The sequence below is a fragment of the Narcine bancroftii genome, chromosome 9 (assembly GCF_036971445.1).
Source record: "Narcine bancroftii isolate sNarBan1 chromosome 9, sNarBan1.hap1, whole genome shotgun sequence".
In the NCBI taxonomy this organism is placed as follows: domain Eukaryota; kingdom Metazoa; phylum Chordata; class Chondrichthyes; order Torpediniformes; family Narcinidae; genus Narcine; species Narcine bancroftii.
The window spans coordinates 79,006,182-79,012,840 of record NC_091477.1 but is presented as its reverse complement, the minus strand read 5'-3'; the positions used below and the strand labels follow the sequence as shown (position 1 = coordinate 79,012,840).

The window sequence follows — 6,659 nt, the reverse complement described above, 5'->3', positions numbered from 1 at the left end:
CCCACGCAGACATGAAGAGAACGTACAAACTCCTTACATGTGTGCCGCAGGTTTCCAATGACCTTGGTCTAAGTTGTCATTGGACCAAGACCATTGCAAGTGCATGTGGTTGGTGGCGTGCAACATTAAGCCCTCATTAGAACAAATCCTCTTCTCAAAATGCAAGATTAGAATCTTGTTATCCTTGACCCTGAAAAACAGTGCAAGAAGGAGGAGGATTTTTAATAACAGAACAATGTTGACGTGGACAGAATGTGCTACAAGTTTAAAATTAACTGTGTGAATTGGGACTGCTTTTTTTGGTGTGCAGACATAGAAAAATAGTTGGTGGGGGAAGGCATGTGGTGAGCAATACAAGAAAATTACAGATGGCCAAATTGGTGGCACAGATGATGGAAGTAACAAGGTCATCCAAGATCATAAAATCAAAGGGGCATATTTACATGGTGAGGTTGAGAAAGTAGAGGCTGAAATTTGAAACAGTCATTGTTTTTGTGTACTAAAATAGGCAAAAGAATTGCCTTGAATGATGACATACTTTTTCCTTCAATTTGTACCAGTCACAGTGGTGCAGACAATAGGGCCACTGCCTCAGTGTCAGCTATAGGTTCAATCCTTTGAAGAGAGGAAGAGAACTTCTTCAGAGTAGGTGTCCCTCAAAGAGATTTTTCAGTGAAGCAACTGAATGGAAAGAAATACAAATCTCAGCAGACATTGAGATTGGAGTAAAGACACAGAAATGAAGGTGGAACTCAGCCGATCTTGCACATCTATATGAGGTAAGGATATATTACCTAAGTTTTGGGCCTTAGCCCTTCCTCATGATATGTTTTTTTTTAAAAGGTAGCTGTATTAAAAGGCTCAGGAATAGAGGAAAAATGGGAGGGTCAAGACAAACAGATAAAGGTATTAATTGGATATGATAGAAAGACAGGAGATTCCTGCCTTGAGAAAGGACCAGGCATGAAACAGCAATGATATCTTTACCTCTTATTCAATGAATGTTGCGAGACAGGCTGAGTTCTTCCAGCATTTCTGTGGGTTTTTTTTTGTATACTGATGGAGTCTGTTGTTCAGGAGTCTGATAGTGAACGGGTGGCAACTGTCCCAAAACATGGTGGTTTGAGTCTTGTGGAATCTTTCCTGATAACAGCAGAGTGAACAGAGAGAGTGAGGAGGTGGTGTGGATCCTTTCCATCAGCAGTGGCCCATGTTGTTTTTTCTTGATGCTGGGATGTTTTGCCTGTGAGGCACTAGGCTGTGTCCACTACCATTTGCAGGGCGTTCTGCTCAGAGATATTGGTGCCACCCCCCATACCAGGCTGTGCTGCAGCCCGCCGGCATCCTTTCCCCAACACGTCTGTAGAAGTTTGCCAAGGTTTCCTGAGATGGTGACTCCCAGGAATTTAAATTTGTTTCTCCAGCTCTGGTCCTCCAATGACCTTTGGATAGTCCACCTCTGGTTTTCTCCTCCTAACGATCAGCCTATTGGTTCTGGTAACATTGAATGAGAGGTTGATGTCAGTGTACCATTCAGCCAAATTTTCCATCTCACTCCTGTATGCTGAGTCATTGGCCCCTTTTGTACAACTCACTACTGTTGTATTGTCAGTGAATTTGTAAATAAGTCATGTTGTTGTATTGAGCCACACAGACATGGGTGTAAAGTGAGTAGGGGCTAAGTATATAGCCCTGTGGTGCTCCAGATTGGAGCCTGGAGATGAGGAACTCCATGATCCAATTACACAGTGGAGTATTCAGACCCAGGTCTTGGAGTATGCAGATTAGTGTTGAGGTGTTGAATAAAGAGCATCCTGATGTATGGATCTTTTCTATCAGGGTTTTGTATGGAGTCAATGAGATGGTGTCATAGACCTGTTGCTGCAGTAAGCAAACTGGAATGAATCCATGTCACTGCTCAGGCAGGAGCTGATGTGCTTCAACACCAGCCTCTCAAAACACTTCATCACTGTGGATGTGAGTGCCACTGGTTGGTAGTCATTTACCACCCTCTTCTTCAGGAATCAGTACAATTGAGGCCTGTTCAAAACAGATGAGTACTATGCCCTGTCAGAATGAGATTTTGAAGATGTCCCTGATTCACAAGTTGGTAAGCACAGGCTTTCAGTACTCAGCTGGTACTCCGTTGGTCCAGATGCTTTCCTTGGATTTACTCTCCTAAAGGTAGCCGACACACCACCATCAGATACCGACAGATGAGGATCATCAAGGGACATAGGAGTACACAGTGGTTCTTCTTTGTTCTGGTAATCAAATCAGGCATAGAAGGTATTGAGCTCATCTGGGAGTGAACCTTTGCTGTCCACTGTTTCATAACAGGTATTGTCGTTTAGGCCCTACCATAGCTGTCAGGTATCCTTGTTGTTCCCATTCTGGTCCAGAATCCCAACTTCTTTTGGGAGATGGCTTTACATAGATTGTACCTGCACCTTCTTTAGTGTTCTTGATCTCCAGACTTGAATGCCCTTGATCTGGCTCTCAGAAGGTTCTGGATTTAATGCTTCATCTAGGGCTTCTGTTGGAGAAAACTTGTCCACAGATGTTTTAATAAAGTTTGTAACAGCCCTGGTGCAATCATTTTATTTTTATACGTACAGCGCGGTAACAGGCCATTTTGGCCCACAAGTTCATGCTTCCCAATTTACACCCAATTAACCTACACTCCTAGTATGTATTGTATGGTGGGAGGAAACTGGAGCCCCCAGGAAAAACACACAGGGAGAGCATACAAACTCCTTACAGACAGCATGAGATACAAATCCCAGTCCCAATCTCTGGCACTGTAAAGGCGTTGCACAGGTTCTCAGTTGAGTTCTTGAATACAGCCCAATTCACTTACTCAAGGCAATCCTGCAACTATTCTTCAGCTTCCTGTGACCATTTTCTCTAGAGCCTCTCTTATTAGGCTTTGTCTGTATGCAGGCAGAAGGAGCACCTCCAGGTGATTCGACTTGCCAAAATGCAGTTTCAGGAAAGAATATCAGTCTTTATTTATCTTAGTGCAGCAGTGATTGTATTCTGGGACCTCTGGTACAGCAGGTTACGTGCTGGTGAAAATTGTGCAGGGTCTTAGAACTATAGAATTCTACAGCACAGAAAACAGGCCATTCGGCCTCATTAGTCTGTGCTGACCATTGTTCAGCTAGTCCCAATAACCTGCTCCCATTCCATAATCCTCCAGACCTCTCCCATCCACGTATCTCTCCAATTTATTCTTAAAACTCAAGATCGAGTCCGCAGCCACCACATCAGATGGCATCTCGTTCCACCCTCCAGTCACGTCCTCTCACATTTTGTCTCTCCTAATCTGTGCAAAGAGCATACTTACTGTCTATACCCCTCATAATTTTGTAAACCTATCAAATCTTCCCTTATTCTTCTTCATTCCAAGGAATAAATTCCTAATCTGTTTAATCTTTCCCTGTAACACTTTCCTTGTGGCTGGAGGGGGAAAAAAAACAAAGCTGGGGAATCTCAGTCAAAAAGTGCAGTTTGTATCATAAAGATACATAACCAACATTTTGGGCTTGAACCCATCAAAGAAAGTTCAGAGACAAGGTTTATTTATACTGAGTAGTGGGTGCCTGGAATACTTAGCAAGGGGTGGAGGTTGGTTCAACATAGATATTTAAAACATTGATAGCCATATGAATATATGAAAATTAGTGGGTTGTAAAGTTGAGAAGGGTTAGATTGATGCTGGACTTGGCTTATATCGGTCAGCCAAAAGGCCTGTACTATTCTATCCCTGGCACTTCAAATTTGCTTCAACATCTTGACCAATACTTGCCCCTCAAATCAATCAGAATAAAACACTTTATTACATCATTTCCGATTTTGTTTGTAGAACCTTATTAATGAGCAAATTATACCATCAATTACGACGTCAATGAAGCCTTTACTTCTGCAAAGTATCTTTTATTACAAACAGGAACTCCTAAACATGGAGTTCAAGTCCAGACTGAGGTGGGAGTTGGATATGAATATTATAATTGATGAGAAAAGATGGCCAGATTTTTTTAATTTTATTTATTAATCATGATAAACCATACAGTAAAAAATATAGCTTAAGAAAAAACAGAATACATACATTAAAAAACAAAAGAAATTAATACTGCAAGCAGTATTACCCCCCTCAATTATACACGAGTGACAAATGCCACAAAGTGGCCGATGACTTCAAAAGGATCAGTAGCCGAACCACCTCCCCTGAACAGAACAAAAAGTATTATATAAAAAAAAATTTCAAGTATGAAATGCTTTCTCCAAATCTCTATTAACCTGATCATCATCAATACCAATATTAATCACCTGTTGAGATTCCATCTCTCACTTTCCATTCTTCCTCTTCGAAACCAAAACAGGTGGTTGAGGAAACCTTTCTTGACTTTGCACCTGCTTATTATCGGGTAAAGAATTAGCAAATGTAAGAGCTTCAGCATCATCAGTAAAAAACTGAGATTGATAATCTCCATAAAAAGACTTTAGCAGGATACCAAAGAGCAAATTTGTATCCTTTCTTCCACAAGACAGCCTTAGCCGAATTAAATTCTTTATGACGTTTATTACAGCTTGACTCAAATCAGCATTAAAAAATACTCTTATTATTTTTAACTACTAAAGGGCCCTGATAACTTCTCGCATTTTGAACAGCGAGCCTTAAAATAAACTCTCTATCTTGATAACGCAGACATCTCGTGAAAATAGAATGTGGAGCTTGACCAGGAAGAGGCTTCCTTCTTATTGCTCGATGAGCTCTGTCCAGTTCCAGACCATTCGGAAAATATTCTGTTTCCAAAACCTCAGGAATCCACTTCTGAATAAACTAAACCAGGTCCAAACCTTCAAAATCTTCCTGAAGACCAACAATTTTAACATTATTTCTCCGACTTTGATTCTCCAAAGCATCAATCTTCTTCAACAGATCACTTTTCTGAATTTCCCAGCCAGTAAATGAATCCCCCCATCTTTTCTTTACATTGTTCCACATCATCTTTACAGTCAATAAATTCTTCTTCAATCTTCTTAAATTTATCCTGGACCTTATTTACCACTTTCAAACATTTTGCCATATCCAATTTAATAGAAGATATTACCTCCTTCATTTGTTCCTTCAGATGAAAACCCTTGACTCGTCTGAATTGCCAAATTCTCCATCTGCTTGGTTAAGATGTAAAGTTGGATCTGTCAGACTTCAACTTTAAAGCCTGCTGAACCCTGGGCCTACCCTTGTATATGATAGTTTCCTCCTCCATCTCCATACCTTGGTCTTCCTCTTCTTCCAGTCCACCTGTGTCTGCTTCCTCCTCCTCCGTTGATATTGAAACCACTTCCTCTCGACTACAGTACGGACACACTCTCCTGTCAGTCCAGGATCTCTGGATGAGAGAGGTTGGGTCCCCCGGCAGCCTGGGCCACAACACGCATGTGTGATTGTTCCTCTCAGTCTGGAGGGGGATGACATTGGATACTGGTGCTATCTTCCACAGCACTGCGTGAAGAGGAATAGTCCAGAGGCTCCACTTGTAAGGTAGGCCCAAATTCTTCAGCACTTGTTAACTGAGCTTTTGTTTTCTTCATAGCTGCTTCTAAAATACTCCAACAGTATATCTAAGACTTTGTAAAAATAATTTTAAAACTTTAAAGAGGGTTTTGAATAGTTCTACCGGGAGAGGTACCTTCCCACATCTTCTCCCTATGCCATCACACCACGCACTCCCCCCCCCCCACCCCAATGTTCAAATCTCTGTCATGACTGTATTACAAATACTATTAATGTAAGATATAGATTAATTCAATATAATTTTTTTACATCGGTTATACCTTGCACCATTAAAATTGAACAGAACAAAATCAGATTTATCAGATCAACGTTTTAGGTGTGGTGTGGAGATGGGAACTTTCTTGCATTCAACTTGATCATGTCCCAAGGTAAGACCTTTCTGGATGGACTTAGGGAATTTTTTTTAGACCCGGTTCCAGGCATTGTATGTCCACAAAATCCACATTTATTTTTATTGGGGAATATAGAAGGAACAAAACCTATCAGTATTCCAATTGGAATTTGTTAAAATAGCACTAGTGGTGGAAAGGAAGTGTATTGCAGTTACTTGGAGATCAGATTCACACTTGGGTGTGTGATGATGGAATGCGGAGATTCAAAATTGTATTCCCTTGGGGAAAATTACATAATTTAAGAAATAAATTTGGTATATTTTTACAAATCTGGCATCTATTTTTGCATATTTTAGGTATAAATATGTAGTGGTGTGCTTCTTGAAACCCTGTGTTAATCTTCTCTGACTTATATAGAAACTTTGGTGGAATCTTGTGTTGGATAGCAATCCTCCAAGTAATCTATGAAGCTTGTACTTTTTTAAAAAAAAATTACTATACATTATATTTTTCTTTGTATATGAACTTCTTTTGGGATGGAGGTTTAGGGGGAAGGATGCAGAGGGATATAACCATCATGTACGATTCCAATATAAATTTAAATTTCTATTGTTACAGTAATTGTTTATTAATCACATGTATAGAAAAAAGTTTTAAATAAAATATTTTAAAATGCCAATGAAGCCAATTGGACATCCTGCTTTGGTTATACAAATGTAGTTTTTACCTCCCCTTTCCAGACA

At 40.2% G+C, this 6,659-nt stretch overlaps 1 long non-coding RNA gene across 1 annotated transcript in view; it reads left to right on the top strand.

The window, feature by feature from the left end:
• Positions 1 to 577: 577 nt before the first annotated feature.
• The window catches only part of LOC138742319 (uncharacterized), a 38,390-nt gene continuing 32,308 nt past the window's right edge, over positions 578 to 6,659 (top strand). The window contains exon 1 of the long non-coding RNA XR_011344053.1: positions 578 to 779. This is a non-coding gene — a long non-coding RNA (uncharacterized lncRNA). The remainder of the gene's footprint in view (positions 780 to 6,659) is intronic.